Source organism: Heloderma suspectum, chromosome 12 (assembly GCF_057233095.1).
Source record: "Heloderma suspectum isolate Gila_16-S chromosome 12, 16-S_ref, whole genome shotgun sequence".
Classification (NCBI taxonomy): domain Eukaryota; kingdom Metazoa; phylum Chordata; class Lepidosauria; order Squamata; family Helodermatidae; genus Heloderma; species Heloderma suspectum.
Window position 1 is genome coordinate 23,840,543 of NC_139469.1, and position 16,823 is coordinate 23,857,365.

General features: G+C 47.8%; 1 protein-coding gene across 1 annotated transcript in view; it reads right to left on the reverse strand.

The window, feature by feature from the left end:
• Positions 1-16,823, reverse strand: part of RAB11FIP3 (RAB11 family interacting protein 3) — a 138,121-nt gene that overhangs the window by 42,630 nt on the left and 78,668 nt on the right. The window lies entirely within an intron of this gene.

Consider the following 16,823-nt stretch of genomic DNA (forward strand, 5'->3'; position numbering starts at 1 on the left):
ATCGGGCACAAGGCTCAGAAGCACTGGATACAAGGATGACACCACTAGCTGAGGCTGCCTGGCCCAGTGCTCCTCTTTAAAGCACTGGGCCATAAAAGTTTTCTAACAGTTAGAAGAAATGTGCATCAGCCACACTGGGCCCTGTGGGCCCAAGGGATTTGCCCCACCATACCACAGGGCCGCGGTGGCTCAGTGGTTAAGACGCTGAACTGCAGACTGGAAGGTCGGCAGGTCAGCAGTTCGAGACCCGAGTGCCGCGTGACGGAGTGAGCTCCCGTCTTCAGTCCCAGCTTCTGCCCACCTAGCACTTCGAAAGCAAGAAATTGCAAGTAGATAAATAGGCACCGCCTCAGCAGGAAAGGTAACAGCGTTCCGTGCACCTCGGTGTTCAGTCATGCCGGCCACATGACCACGGAAGCATCTTCGGACAGCGCTGGCTCTTCGGCTTAGAAACGGGGATGAGCACCGCACCCTAGAGTCGGACACGACTGGCTGGGGACACCTTTACCTTTTTTTTTACCAAGTGTTGGCGCCAGGCCTGGGGCTGCAGGAAGATCACGATAGGGCAAGAGCGCAGAAAAGGGTACAGAATTCAGCTTCCTGAGAACCTCGGCTTTCATTTAGTGCAAACACAGGTTTCTAGTCCTTGCGGGTACAAAAGTCTTGGAAGCGTGTGGGAAATGGCAGCTGAAATCTCATGAGCCAGAAGGAGTGCTGAAGATGGTTTCCAGTGGCCTGAGGGTGGGGGTGGGATGGGGGTTCAGTGCCCTGCACAGATCTTTGCCCCTCCTCGTTGCTAGTAAAACCAGAGTAAAATGGTGCAAAATTAAAGAAAAGCAGAAGGAAAATTGGCGGAATGGATACAGATTTGTACAATTTGGATTTTCTTAATAAATCATTTGAGCTGCTTGGGTGCAGGATTTTAAATATTTTTAAAGATGAAGAACACGGCCCTGGCAATAACATCACCACTTGTATTTGTATTTGAGAACCAGCGTAGTGCAGTGGTTAGAGGATCAGAGTAGACTGGGGAGATCAAGGTTCAAAGCCTCACTCAGCCATGAATCACACTGGGTGACCTTTGGCCAGTCACTCTCTTTGTCTAATCTACCTCACAGGGTTGTTGTGAAGATAAAATAGTGGGGGGTGGGGAGAAGCCATGTACACCAGCTTGGACTCCTTGGAAGAAAGATGAGATAGGAATGTCAAGTATTCTAATGTATTGTTAACCGCACAAAAAAGAAGCCAGAGATTGTCCTGAGGCTTTAAACATGCCCTTTATGGGTCCTGCCATTGAGCTATGTCCCCCCACCCTGCATCTGCAATGCAGAAAGCTTGCCTCTGAGCGCGTTGAAAGTTCTAGCCACTGGACAACCAGTATTGCTTTGGAGCAGCAGCAGCAGAAGTACAGAGCCTTCCCTGGGATTTTGTTTTTGTTTCACAGCCCTGATTAAATATTAAGCTCCAAGCCAAGACACCGGGGAGACAAGCTCACGTTCCTAACCTAGATATCCATTTACGAAAAGCAAAGTCCCCAAAAACTGCTGCAAAAAAAAGAAGTTAAATGTCGCCTGGCCAAACACACCTCATCCCACCTTTGCCCTGGGGCTCCCTTTACAGCCTCAGGAAGGCCAGCTGGTTTCCAGGGCAGCTGTTTAAAGCCCTTTGCAGATTCCTTTTGCTAAGGAAGTTTGTTTTTGTATTACCAACCAGCCTGACCTCAGCACATTTTCCCTGCTGCAGATAAACCCTTTAATGCAAGCGGGCCGTTCGCGACATTGAACAAATGCCCAATTTGAGGAGCAACCAAACTAGTCACTGGACACAAGCCAGGCTGCTCTCCATACACCAAGTGGAGGCTTGCAAAGTCACACATACCTACACATACACACACCAACACACACATTTTTAAAAAGTCAACTGTTGGGGGGGGGGGTTGTTTTTGTTTTACTTTGTACCTCTTCTCCTACTTTTTTACACTGTACCTGACAAGATACATTCCAAATAGCAACTCTTGCATTCTTTAGCAAACACGCTCTGGGGCCACTAGAATTCTAAAGTTAGAAGCAACTCAAACCCCACCCCTGTGGTACCCGTATGGCTTTGCACGTGGGTCAAACGGCAGTGTGTGTGTGCAAGTGCACAAGAGACATTTAAAATCGGAAAATTGGTTGGCAGGTGGAGGGGGAAAGGATGTTAAACACCCTCCTCGCTTGGCACCACGGCCACAATTCAGTTCCTCCCCACTGCACGGTAGGGATGTATGCAGTGTGTAAAATTCATTCTGTCTGTGTTTTGCAGGAACACATCAACGGAATCAGATTCTTTAATAGTTGCCGAATTTGCACAAATTCGCATCTGCGCAAATTCGCATGTGCAAAAATGTGCAACCCCCCCCCCCCCATGCACATTTTCACACTTCAGCCTATGGGTGAAATGCACACTTTCGGCCAGGTGTTTGGGTTTTTTTAAGTGTCTTTTTCTACGATGAAATTTGCACAAAATTCATTAAGGTTAGAAAAATGGTCCGCAAGTCCGCAGAATCCACCCAACAGGGGGAAAGCCGATCCGATGCAGAATCTGTGGATTGGCTGCATAAAAATCCAAAGTCATGTGGTTCCATTGTAGATTTCTCCGACATCCCTACTCCACAGGCACTTTTAAACACAGTGGGAGATTCTGATCCCATATTTCCTGTACCGCACCTAGTCTGTCCCTACCATGAAGCAGGGCCGTTGACCCACCTACAAGTCACCCGCAGATTAACCTATAAAATCCAGATCATGCGAGAGATCCTGCTGGGAGTAGGAGAATAGCTGCATGATCTACTAAATCTAAGTCTATACCACTGAAATAATTGCATATTCTGTCCCTGTTTGCCCGTGACTCCATTTCTCTTCTCCTTTTCCCATCTCCCTTCTATTCATTTCTAAACTGTAAGTCCCTTCGGGCAGGTATCTGGAAGAGTTGCTATGTAAGAAAATATTTATTTTATTTAAGGGCACAATCTTATGCATGCTTAGACAGAAAAGGCTCTACAACTCCCAGCATGCCCCAGCCAGCATGGGACTTTTTGTAGGACTTTTTCTGTTTAAACATGCATAGGATTGCACCCTAAAACACTTTTATCCTGCCTTTCGACACACAAAAAGGTGTTTATGGTTGCTAACATGATAAAGAAAATCCAACGCGACGTAACAGAATACACAAATTTAGAAAAACATGCAATTCAAAATAGCATATAACTTCATTCTCCTTCCTCTCTAAGAGGAAAGGCAGGATATAAATTCAATAAATAAATGCTCCCAAAATATTACTGATTTTACATGATGCTAAAGAGAGGAGGTGGAAAGGGAAGGCAAAAGCAAACAAATAAAATCCTTAATCCATATATCGATAGCTTCTCCCAAAGGGCCTGGAATATTGTAGGATGTTGGAAAGTCTTCACTGGAGATCTCCGGCACCCCCCACAGAACTGCAGACCCCAGGGGAAAGGGAAAGACTATAACACCAGCTTACGTATGTACTACAGTTATGGCCAAGATGAAATCTGTAGTGATTTGCTCCACAGACAACTCACATCAGTCCAAGCCATGTACATCACAGGGAAAGAAGAAAAGGTAAAGTTCAGAGCATAACAGTGTAACACAAGGGGGACAGGCCTGTGTTTAGATAAACAGTCATCCTATATTCCAGAGGTGAGGAATCTGTGGCTCTCAAAACGTTGCTGGAGTACAACTCCCATCATTCCCGATAACTGGCTATGCTGGCTGGGGTTGATGGGAACTGGATTCCAACATCACCTGGAGGCCCACCTCTGCTAAATACTAATAGTGAACCTTTTCTCTGAGTGTGGATTCTTATGTAGCCTGAACTGCAACGTCCATGTACAAGACGGAGGTTATCGGCAGGATTGGGGGAATCTATAGTTTGCAGGAATACCAGGGAAAAAAGGTCAAAAGAAAAGCCTAAGGAGGGGAGGAACAAAATGGCCCAATGAGGTCTGAGCATGCTCAGTGGCTACAGAAAACTGTCTGTCGGGGGTTGAGAGAGAATGGAAAACCATGTGGAACGGTATCATGGAAGAGGGTATGGCTGGCTGGCATCCTGAACAAGATGCCACATTTTGTTGCAAGTCCCACTTGTGAGTTCCTAGTTTGAAAGGTATTTGTAATGGCTGCTGTATGATGTCACAACAGGTGGGACTTTCTCACTTCCTTTGCCCATTTTTATTCCAAAATGGAATAAAAATAAAAATCAGGCCAAGCCCCCTCTCTCCAAACATTTAGTTGTCAGGGTGGTTACACAGATATTTCCCAGTCGAGAAGCTGCGATAAAAATTGTGCTATCTATTCTTTCCTGGCAACACCAGTTCAGAGCGCAGAACCGGAAGGGGCCGACGGAACATCTGGAGCTGTGTGAAATTCCCCACATGCAGAAACAAGGGGCTGGGGAGAGAGACCATACAGTTCTGGGTCAAGATTTAGATATTTTTTTGCCCAAATCCCACAAATTGATCAAAGAAAGGAGGTGGAGGAAGGAACAGACCAAGATCACGAGGACAACTTGCTGTCTGTCTCCAGCCTAAACCAATCCCTATGCCTGGCTAGCCGGCTGACCGGCCCCCAAATAGTCTTCCCCAACTGGATGCCCTCCAGGTGTTTTAGACTACAACTCCCATCCCTGACCACTGGCCAAATTGGCTGGGGACAATGAGAGTTGTAGTCCAGAAAATCAGGAGGGCATCAGGTTGAGGAAGGCCAATATAGGGGCGGGGGAGGGAACTCTGATGTCTTCTGGATGGCAAAATCAACATTTTAAAAGTAGCATTACTTTTATTTTCAGGGAGTGCAGTCAGTGGTACTTTATGGAGGCAACAGAAGATGGGTCCCTGCCAAGAGGAGCTTGCAGTTTCAGAACCGCAGGCTATTTGTGATCTGCTCAAGGTGTTTGTTGCATTGTAGGAATGGTGTTCCAGGTCCTCTGCTGGCAAACGATGCTGCCTTAAGTTACATAGCAGTCAAGGATGCCTGCCCCAGGTATGCTACAGGCTCCATTCAACATGGCAGCTCAGATCCCACCACCAGCATCTGTGACGTTTGCACGGGCATCCTCAACAGAGTTCCAAGTCAATTCTGCCCCACAAGTTTGCTGCCGACCCAAAGCTGGGAATTTTTCTGTTTAAAAACTTCAGTTTACACACAAACACACGGGAAACCCACAAGCACGAAAAGAGTGCAACAGCACCCTCCCGCCCATATTCCCCAGTCACTGGCATACATGGGCATGCTGCCTCTGATACTGGAGGTTGCATATAGCCATCAGGACTAGTAGCCATCGATAGCCTCCTCCTCCCTGAAAGCAACCCCACAAACTTTCACACTCTTATACAGCCTTCCCCAACTTGCCACCCTCCAGAGGGTCAGGCTACAATTCCCATTATCCCCAGCCAAGATGGCTAGCCAGGGATGATGGGGGTTGTAGACCAATGCATCTGGAGGACGGCAGGTTGCAAGAGAGTGCTCTTACCCATCTCCTCCCCTCCAACAACCTTTCCAGTAGCGAGGTTGCAAACAAGTTCAACCCTGACTCTTTTGCAGGATCACCCCTGCAGTCGCCAGGCAACCGTGAGATGCTCTAGTCTCATCCCATGTCTTCTCAGTAAAATAACCAAGTTAAGAGAGGCAACAGTGGGAATGCAAGAGGTGCACATCTTACAGAGCTGGTTGTACAGCATGCCACTGCCTCGTTCCTGCAGAGATCTGGGATAAACGTTTTATTAGTTCCTCAGTGGTTGAATGAGCTGGTTTTACTCCTCCAAATCCAAGATTTCTATCAGGCAGGATATTCCATTTCCATGCACTGGTCAGCCACACTGCCACTGGCTCTGTAAGATGCCCCCTGCCCCCCCCAATGGACTCCCTAATCACTGGAAGAGGCACTGGGTTCTCCAGTAGTAACAGTGGCAGCTTTAAAGCAGTGGGCCAGCTAGACCTGGTCCAGAGTCCTGCAGCCCAGCGGGGCCCTAATGAACATATAAAAAGTGGCAGATGATGACGGTGGCAGCAGAGCAGAAGCAAAGTCCATTTTATTCCTGTAATCATCATGGTGCTATGATTTAAGTGCATTTAAAATGCAAAACTACACATTCTCAGGTTTGTTTTTGGTTCTTTTCTTTAAAAAAAAATCAAGTTTGGCAAAAGCTTTGTTGTTGTTCTAACATGTCAGGAATATAGAAGCAGTTGTAAAGCATGGAATGACAGCAGTGGTGGGGAGAAAAATGTTAACTATATGGTTCAAACCTGAAGAAATATATATGGCCCTCTTAACACATGGTGGGCATAAGATCCTTAAGTCCAGGGTCTAAAAAATTTTAGCTGCAGCACCGCTTTAAAGCAATGGTGGTGAGCAAGGAGAAACACCTTACAAGAGTCCGTGACCTTCCCATCACCTGATGAAAAGATCTGTGTAGCCTTCAAGTGCAGCCAGCAATAAATGCATTCTAGGATGCAGACAAGCTGGAGAAGGTTCAGAGAAGGACAACAAAGTTGATCAGGGGACTGGAAACAAAGCCCTATGAAGAGAGACTGAAAGAACTAGGCATGTTTAGCCTTAAGAAGAGAAGACTGAGGGGAGATAGGATAGCGCTCTTCAAGTACTTGAAAGGTTGCCACAGAGAGGAAGGCCAGGATCTCTTCTCGATCATCCCAGAGTGCAGGACACAGAATCATGGGCTCAAGTGACAGGAAGCCAAATTCCGGCTGAACATCAGGAAAAACTTCCTGACTGTTAGAACAATACGACAATGGAACCAATGACCTAGGGAGGTGATGGGCTCTCCCACACTGGAGGCCTTCAAAACGAGGCTGGACAGCCATCTGTCAGGGATGCTCCGACTTGGATTCCTTCATTGAGCAGGGGGTTGGGCTAGATGGTCTTGTAGGCCCCTTCCAACCCTACTATTCTATGATTCTAACATTTAGATTTTTTTTTAAAAAAATTAAAAGATATCATCTGCATTCAAAAGACTATGAGCTGTATAGTCCTTAGATCAGCATTCGCCAACCTGGCACCCTCCAGATGTGCTGGGCTACAACTACCAGAATTCCCCGGGAAGCATGGCTGCTTAGATTATTTATCCTGTTTTTTTCCCCAGTATATTAAAAGCTATGAAACTTTTCAGCTATGTCAATGATACCAACGAAGACCCAACCTAGGATGCTTACAGAATAACCAGACTAAAACTACCAAGAGAGTAGTTCCATAAGGTATAATCAGGTCTTTCAACTTGGCCAGTTGCTGAATATTTCTCTCTCCCTCTCTTGCTCTCATGCATGCACACACACACACACACACGCACGCAGAGAGAGAGAGAGAGAGAGAGCGCACAATAATATTACTGAACTCAGCAAGATTCACAGTACATTAATTCTGCAACCATTCAAACGAATGATTTACGTTAGTTGCTTGTGCCAAACCCGCATTTCCCATAGAACCAGTTTCTCTGTTGCACAATGGAGTGGAGAGCCAACCCTTATTTCTTCCCGGATGAGGTCCACGTAACCAGGAATACGAAGGACTACAAAGGTGCACAAGACTCAGAACTCTATGTCTTAAACAAGTTCAAGGAAGCAGTTCCCAAGTCTGGGTGCCTACCTTTCCAAGCATTATAAAGTGGGACGGGCAGACCAACGGATGGACAGACAAGCTCTCCTGCCGCCTCGGACCAAACTTCCTTGAAACCCACCTTACCGGCTGTGCTGCAGGGTTACGACTGGACTCTGGATCACAGTATCCTTCCTGCTTGGTGCTGGGCGCCGTTTTAAGCCAAGGGATAATAACCAATTACCTGAAGGCACGGTTCTTGCTCTGGAAGGGAAGGTCCACTTCTGGATATGCTCAGCTAAAAACAAAAAGGAAAAAAAGCCTCCCAGCCTTCTGCTAGGATGGGGGAGGAGGAACGTAAAGATCAGGAAGTATAACTGGGCTGGTATGAACAAACTAACTCAGGTCTCTCAACAGAGTTCCTTTTGTTCTTGACCTCCCCAGATAACAGCCTACGAGCGAATCTCCCCCTATACCCTATTTCCCTGCCACTTCACCAGGATGGCTGGATTCCTGCAACTAAATGCAAGCTTGCAGGGCGGAGGGGGGAGAGAAAGGAGAAGGAGCAAACATCTTCGTAGCTCATTAACCTTCTTCTCTCCCTCTTAAGGAATACTGGGGGGGGGGTCACCCAAAGACACTGATGGGCAGGAGGTAATGGGAGATAAAAGGAACACCTAGAGAAATTTATTTCATGAGGCATTTAATAAATTTAATAAATAAAAGTAATAGAATAAAGGACTTATTTGCAATTATGTGCAATTAGCTTACGGACATCGTTTCTTGTTTTATCGCATTTTTGCCCACCCCAGAATGGTTTACAAGTACCAGCAGCAATACAGTCCATGCCCTTAAGATTTATGATCCGAAAGGCATGGCGCACAAGGAAAAAATGGACTGGGGGGGAGGAGGAAAAATGCAAGCTCAGGCAGCCGTTTTTAAAGTCACAGTTCTTATCACAAGCAGCTGGGATGGAAACCATTCAGGCAGCCTAACAAAATGGCTGCTGGCTGGGTGACAAGTGGGGAGAGCCTGAAGCAGCTGGCCTCTTAGCAAAAGTGATCGAATAGCTGGTCTTCTCTCTTTTACAAATGGTTAGAGCAACTGACAGACAATATATGTCTTCTCTGAGTACCAGATACTAGAAACAGCGGAGACCTGCTGCTTTCACAGCCTGCTTGTGAGCCTCTCAGAGGTATCTGGTTGGCCACTGTTGGAAATTGGATTGGACCTTCAGAAGAGCTCTTGGAATTCTACATGACAAAATCATTTAGCTGTTCTACTCCAGAAGAAAAAGGGAGAGAAATTGCATGCTCAATCAACAGCTTCAAAGTGCAGGGAGGCAGCAGCACCCCAGAGCATTGTGGGAAATTAAAATGGCGGCTCCCAGATCCAGAGCTGGTTGGAGAGTTGCTGTCTGCCACCTCAAGGGAAGCCCACTGGGGGCCACCTTTGATGTAGGAGGGGGCCCAGAGGGTGCTTCGCTATAGTGCCTTCAAAACACAGGGCCAGCCCTGGGAAAAGGGCATTCCAGAGATGAAGTACCACAAAGGGAGCCAGTGTGGTGTAGTGGCGAGTGCTGGACTGGTAGCCGGGAGACCCGGGTTCTAGTCCCCACTTGGCCATGAATCTCATTGGGTAACTTTGGGCCAGTCACTGACTCTCAGTCTCACCTACCTCACAGGGTTGTTGTTGTGAGGATAAAATGTAGAGAAGGAGGATTACGTACGCCACCTTGGGTTCCTTGCAAGAGGAAAAAGGGTGGGATATAAATGCATTAAATAAATTTTAAAAATTGTCGACAAAATAAGCAAGCCAGTTTTAATGTGATAGGCATGGTCCATACAAGATAAGAACAGTTTGCCACAGCTGTTCTTCTGTCCAGGTGAGGCGACACTGGACAGTGTCGGACACCACTGGACACCACAAAAAGGGTTCATCAAGTGCACCTCTGCCCAGATATCTAGGGTTGTTACCCTGTTTATCCCAAAGAAGCCAACAATGCCAGATTCTGGATTCAAGAGCGTTTGCAGCGATAGACTTCTCAAATGCTACCAAAAGTACATGACCACTGCAATCCCGCAGCTGAGCTAATAAGTCGCTCAGACACAAACACTCATGAGAGATAAACAGTTCAGTTAAACTCAGCCACCTGACATCCCTCACATGAACGAGGAATACAGTCCTCAGAGAAACATTGCCAAAGGGCAGGCGAGGTTGCAAGAGGAAACACTTCTCCTCTCAGTCCAAGGATGATGTTTTTTTCCTCTAAATGAAAAGGACCAATGGACCAAGACTCCACCTATCTGGCCCTGGACCGCTTCAGTGACTCCCTCATGGAGCCACACAATTCCAAGACCCACTGAGGTGCTGCATCGTATGATCTCCTATGGGTTAATTCCCACACAGGAAACTCATGTACACTACGAAGTGCAGGCTTCGAGAAAGCCCCACGAGCCACAGCAAGCAGGGCGCCGCTTGACGGCAAGTGTAACGAGCGACCTGCCTGCTTCCCAGCTTTGAAGGTGGAGAAGTAGGCAGGACTTGGGCAGCTGCAGTTAAAAAACATTTGGCACTGGCGTGGCCAAAGGGAAGGGCTTTGCCTACACATGGCCCCCAATGGCCTTCCCTTGCTCTGGCACAAGAAACGCAGGCAGGAGGGGGTGCGGGACGTGCTCCCACCCATGCCCAGGGCCTTGGGAAAGAGCAGGCAGGATGAGGGACCATTGGTCACAGGTGACTTTAGGCAGTGCAACTCAACAGGGGAGGGGGGGGCGGATGTTGCTGGCTACAGTTTTTGGCTTGGCCAGGAAGGCCAGCCCAGTATGGCAGACCCCTGGATAATATATGAAGCATTCTGTGCAAATGTAGAATGTAGAAAGTTGCATGTTAAAAAAACAAATCTCAAGATATTCATTTCAAACACCCAGCGAATGTCACAAAAGTGGACCTATGCACATCTATGCTGAGGGAAAGACTTAGAAGACGACTGGAAATGGGTTGAGCGCCGGAGGTACACGCAGAACCCCCAAAGGGCTTGGAAGCCACTCAACACAGCACCTAAAAAGGCATTCCACTGGCCACAGAGAACAATCCCAGTACAGAGAGATGGCATACAGGGCTATAGCTCAGTGGTAGGGGTGCACGTATTTTGCATATAGAAGATTCCAGGTCCAATCTCTGGTATGTCTAGTTAAAAAGGTTTTGGTAGGAGGCAATTGGAAAGACCTCATCTGACTCAGAGGCTGGTGAGTCGCTGCCGATGAGAGCAGACAACACAGGGCTGGATGGACCTGGTGTAAGGCAGCTTCCGATGCTCAGTGCTTAGAGCAGCAAGCAAGTTGACACTGGTAAAACTGTACTTTGCAATGCCTTTCCTGGATAAAACATGTTATTACTGCTTATTACATTTGTAATTCAGGGCAGTGGACAGGGTTCTCCAGCCCTTAATTTTATCCTCGCAACAACCCCATGAGCTAGGTTAGGCCGAGAGACAGTGACTGGCCCAGGGTCACTCAGGGGCCTCCATGGCTGAGAGTGGATTCGAACTTGGGCCTCCCCTGTCCTGATCCAACAGTCTTAACCACTGGCACCATGTGAGCTCTCAAACTGTTTTGCTGAGCTTATGTGCTTGCAACACTTCCCTTCTGGGTCACAGGAAGCATCCCTATACCGAGTCAGACCTTTGGTCCATCTAGCCCAGTATTGTTGACACTGACTGGCAGCAGTGGCTCTCCGGGGTTTCAGGCAGGACTTTTTCCAGCCCTACCTGGAAATGCCGGGGATCAAACCTGGGACCTTGTGCATGCAAAGCAGGGGCTCTACCACTGAGCCACAGTCCCTCCCTAATACATGAAACCTGTGCATAGCTGGTGCATGGTCCAAACCGTGTGGAAGGGCTGCCCCTTTCTTCATGGGAATGTAGGAAGCTGCATTATACAGACTTAGACCACTGGTCCATCTAGCCCAGTACTCTCAACACTGACTGGCAGCGGCTTATCCTCATATCGATGGCTACTAGTCCTGATGGCTATGTGCTATCTGCAGTAACAGAGGCAGTATGCCTATGTGCACCAGTTGCTGGGGAACATGGGTGGAAGGGTGCTGTTGCACTCATGTCCTGCTTCTGCGTTTCCTGTCAACAGCTGGTCGGCCACTGTGTGAACAGAATGCTTGACTAGATGGACCCTTCGTCTGATCCAGCAGGGCTCTTCTGATATTCAAAGGCTTCAGACACGATTCTTTTCCTTAGCCCTATCTGGAGGTGTTGGGGGTCAAACCTCTACCTCTGAGCTACGGCCCCTCTATCAAGTGCTCTTCATTATGCTGGGCAGGCTTTTACAGTGAACAGTTGTGTTTAAGGGAAGAGCCATCGAGGTGGTAGACGCCCCATTTCTCCAGCCCCCATTCTGGTAGATGGGCTGTCGGAACATAGGGCAAATCCCGTTCTGACAGGCTGTGCTTGCATTAGTGGGTAGTTTGGACTTCGCCTGTTTCTTTTTCGAACACTTTAATCTGTGTTTGCAATCTGTTCCAAGTACTTATTGGTCCTGGGTTTGTTTGTTTGTTTGTTTGTTTAAAGTTTGACTTTGTGAACATTGACTCCAATAGAACATACAACTTGATTAGTAAACCCAGACCTATTTGAGGAGATAAGAACAGCCTAGCTGAATTAGAAGCCAGGTCCATCTAGCAGCCAGCTAGATATCTCAGAAAGCTTACAAAAAAGGCAAGAGTGCAACAGCCCTGCCCAACCTGGTGCCCTCCAGATTTCTGGAATACAATTCCCATAATCCCTCACCATGATGGCTGGGGCTTATGGAAGCTATAGCCCAACGCCTCTGGACAACCACTGCCCTATTGCTTATTCCTGGCACCTGGTACTCACAGGCAGTCTGTTCCTGGACTTGGAGGCTCTTGTTTAGTTATCATGGCTGACAGCTGTTGATAGGCTCTATGAACTCAGTTCAGAAGTCCAGATCCCAAACCATCTTTCCTCCACCCATTTGGAGACCAAAGTCCTACTGTAAAATGGTGCTCATGTTTTAACCAGTCACAGTTTTCTTTGACCCTCCTGGTCTCTATTGCCTGATATTGCATGTCTGACATGATGGGCACATGCATGTACACACACACACACACACTCACACACACACTCATGCACAGCATTCTCTAACAGAGCAATCCTATGGCCCCTAGACAGCGTCTAAGGAGTCACAGGAGACTTCAGATTCCCAGCTCCAAGGTCAGAGAAATCGGACCTCCCCTTCCCCTCACAGCTGGTGCATAAAGAACCACACTGGCTGGCCTCCAAAGTCGGGAAATCGACCTCAGAGAGGGTGAAAGGGGGGGTTTCCATGGGTGGGGAGGGGAGGAGACTGGAGAGACCAGGATACAAGCTATCCTGTGCCTCTGCCAGTCTCCTTCCCTCCCCCTCTGAAGCACCATCACTAGACAGGCTTGTCTGGCAGAACACACAGGGCAGGAGGACTCCCGCCTCTGCACTGGATGCAGCGTTCGAGTTTGGCAGCTTACAGTCATCAAATATGACAAAGAAATATGACCATGTTGTAGCTTAAAGTTCTGACGGCCAGTAACAGCCTCAGGAGAGGCTTTTCAAGCTTTTAGAATGGGGGGAAACTGCACAAAAGCCGGGAAACCTGAAAATGATTGATGGTCATGGGGGGAGGAGCCAGTGGAAAGGGGCATAGCCCTCTGGGGAAGCCTGAAGGGGCAGATTGACACACAGGGCTAAAGTTCCCGACCCCTGTGATCCCCCCGCCTTCCTCTCTCTCAAGTCAGTCCTGCAATTTCCCCCCACTAATTCCTTCAGATCTTGGTTAACATTGCATTGTGTAAGATAAAAGACCAATCAATCAGTGTCCATTTTACGACTATATTTCACACACAAGGTTTTGTTCTTTCTGTTCCTTGCGGTTCCATCTTTGTCTGTGTTCTTAGATGCTTTTCATATCCGAGTATATTAGTAGTCGGTCAGCAGAGGGCAGTATTGCTCATAGAAACGAGTCCATTTTTAATATCCTTTACTTCAATAAAGGCAACTGTGTTTTTATGCACATGCCAGGAGTATAAGGACAAGGACTGGCCCCCAAAACATCCAGCAGGAGCTGCCCCACCAGGAAATGACAACATTTACTTCGCATTTGGATCCCTTCTGTTAACTACCATCCAACCCCATTCCAGCACCAGGCAGCTGAACACTTCTAATTTTATAAAAAAGAGTACTTGCCATTCCACCTTCAACTCTGCATAGTAAATGTGCAGACAGAGGGTGTATAAAAGCACGCCTGTAAGATGTGGATAGCTTTAAAAGGGGGTTAGACAAATTCATGGAGGATAAGGCCAACAATGGGTACTAGTCCTGATAGCTATATGCCACCTCCAGTGTCAGAGGCAATATGCCTATGTACACCAGTTGCTGGGGAACATGGGCGGGAGGGTGCCGTTGCACTCATGTCCTGCTTGTGGGCTTCCCATGGGCAGCTAGTTGGCCACTGTGTGAACAGAATGCTGGACTAGATGGACCCCTAGTCTGAGCCAATATGGCTGCTCCTATGCTCTTATTTGGAGCATTTTTTATCCTTCTAGCCAACATAAATGTGGCATTCATATAAATTAGAGCCAGAAGTCACCAGAACGACATTGAATCTAGCATACAAAGTCCTAAAATGGCTCAGGACCCAGGTACTTAAAGGACCGACCAACCTGGGATTTAAGATTGGTTGGAGAGGCTTTGCTTGCAGGGTCCTTGAAGAATGTGGCCTATGGGGTTATCACACATGACAGAGCCTTCTCAGCGATGGCACCCCGACTGTGTCCCCCATGTTGTTGTCATTCGGGCACCAGTTAAAGAAGTATTTATTTGCACAATCAATTGGGGTATAGGCAAGCATTCTATTTGTTTTCTAGTGCTGTTGTGATGATTTTGTATTTGTATTTTACTGTGCATTTGTAATTTCAGAGTTATGAGTTTAATGGTGGTCATGTGTCTTTTTTTTTTAATGGGTTGTTAGCTGGCCTGGGCTCCTTGCAAGGACGGGCAGAACATACATATAAATTAAATTAAAATATATGTATTTCCCACTACCCCAGTCCTCAAGTCAAAATTGTCACATCTCTACCACCCTCCAGTATTTGTCTATCCAACCCTGTCCACAATGCAAAGTTAGAGACTGAGTAAGCACAAGGAGGAATATCAGCACTTACTGTTGAAGTAGCACCATACCTTAAGGCATGATCCAGCCCACATTAAGCCCTTTTAAGTCCCATCAATTTCAACAAGAAGGTTAAGCAAACTGCTTATGCAGCTGAATCTTAAGCGCCCAGAGCATCTCACATACATCGTCTGAATCATCCTAACAACAACCCTGCACGGTGGAACAGTATCACAATGTTATACATGAGAAGGTAGCTAACATGGTATGGATCAGCAAAACAGCACCAAACAAGTGTGTTGCAGACATAAGATGGATGTGAAGACGGGACTTTCCCATAGCTTATGCAACCAATTTATTCATGCTTTTATTTCTGAAATATTTACCCACCGCTTCCAATACTAGTCAGAAATCCCATGGCAGCTTGATTCACTACATCAAAATTAGGGATGGGGGAGAATTTCTCCCCGAAACTTCAGGGGGCCGAGTGCCAACGCATTCGGTCCTCCGAAGGTTGTTCGGGGAGAAATTCTCCGCCCCCCCCCCCCCGCCGGGATGGGACTACCATTCACGAATGTCCCTCCCGGCGGCGGGTCCCGGCGGCGGTTCGGCAGGTCTTCGTCAGGGGCAGGGGCAGCAGCCGGTCTTTTGACCAGCTGCCACTGCCGCCATTACAAGAAAAGTAAAAAAAAAAAAAAAAACGCCCCTGTGATAGGCTACGTAACGATTAACGTAGCCTATCACGGCTAGATTTGCAAAGTCAGCCGTGATACGCTACGTTAATCATCACATAGCCTATCACGGGTGACTTTAAAAAAAAAAAAAAGCACGTACGGCTAATGGCGGCCCCCATAGGGAGCCGCCATTCACGTTCCTTATTTGGTCCCTGTAGTCTACATAAAGATTTACGTAGACTACGGCGAAAATAAGGGCAACGCTATTTGCGTTGTCCTTATTTTCGCCGTAGTCTACGTAAATCTTTACGTAGACTACAGGGACCAAATAAGGAACGCGAATGGCGGCTCCCTATGGGGGCCGCCATTTGCGTACGCGCTTTTTTTTTTCAGAGTCACCCGTGATAGGCTACGTGACGATTAACGTAGCCTATCACGGCTGACTTTGCAGATCTAGCCGTGATAGGCTACGTTAATCGTTACGTAGCCTATCACGGGGGCGTTTTGTTTTGTTTTTCTTTTGAAGTTCACGGCCGGGGAGACGGGGCGCTTCTCCCCGGCCTGAATTTCGGCTGGGTGAGGAGGGAAGCCTCCCCCCCCCGGCCTGAACTTCGGGGGGAGCAGTGAAGCGCCTCCCCCCCACCGCGAAGCAAGCTGCGAGACCAGGTAAGTGACTTTCGTGCATCCCTAATCAAAATACCTGACCAGCTCATTACTGAAGATGCCATTACCAGCTCATTAGGTTCCTCCTGTGCAAGCACTGAGTCATTGCTGATTCCTAGAGGGATGCCGCTTGCGCTGCCGTTTTCATGGCAGACTGTAGCGGGGTGGTTTGCCATTGCCTTCCCCAGTCGTGACTCCCTTTCCCCCAGCAAGCTGGGTACTCATTTTACCAACCACGGAAGGATGGAAGGCTGAGTCAACCTGAGCTGGCTACCTGGGACCCAGCTTCCGCTGGGATCGAACTCAGGTTGTGGGGAGAGTTTCGGTTACAATACTGCCACCTACCTACCACTCTGTGCCACACGAGGCTCTGTTACCAGCTCATTACATACACACACACACACACACACACACACACACGGTGTGGTCTGGGAGGGAGGGGGAGAGAACGATAGAGGCCTTGGTAAAGGTGGGATTTACTTCAATACTGGCCTCCGTCAACCTCTTGACTGTCTTTAAGAGTTTTATCTCCTTCCTCGAGGACCCCTTGTGTCATCTTTTATTATGGGCAGAAGCTCCGTGGCTTTCAAACATACTGACCAACCAGCCAAAAATTCAGCATGCAACAGCAGCCCTCACCCCCCAACCTCTTCCTCTCAGAGCCACACTGGTTGGCCTTCTGCCTGGCATGCAGCTGTTAAACTAA